This window comes from Penaeus monodon, chromosome 15, assembly GCF_015228065.2.
Source record: "Penaeus monodon isolate SGIC_2016 chromosome 15, NSTDA_Pmon_1, whole genome shotgun sequence".
NCBI classification, from domain to species: Eukaryota; Metazoa; Arthropoda; class Malacostraca; order Decapoda; family Penaeidae; genus Penaeus; species Penaeus monodon.
Genome location: NC_051400.1, coordinates 27903696 through 27903904, shown reverse-complemented (window position 1 = coordinate 27903904; position 209 = coordinate 27903696). Strand labels below are relative to the sequence as shown.

General features: G+C 51.7%; 1 protein-coding gene across 2 annotated transcripts in view; it reads left to right on the top strand.

Moving 5' to 3' along the window:
* The window catches only part of LOC119581894 (protein O-linked-mannose beta-1,4-N-acetylglucosaminyltransferase 2-like), an 8417-nt gene that overhangs the window by 524 nt on the left and 7684 nt on the right, over nucleotides 1-209 (top strand). The gene's annotated exons all lie outside the window — the stretch shown is intronic.

Genomic DNA, 209 nt, shown 5'->3' with positions numbered 1-209 from the left:
ATTGCCTTCATTACAAAATGCCAGTCTCCCTTTAGAGCCCAAAGAAAACAAGATCCTCCCCTTGACGAGGGGGAAATGTCCAGAGAGGGCAGTGCAGGCTTACCCCTCAAGAGGACCCAGACTGCAGCCTCCATGCTGGGAGAGACCGTAAATACCCCTGGAACCACTTCATGGGCTCCACTCTCTCACATTTTTATTCTCCATGCTGC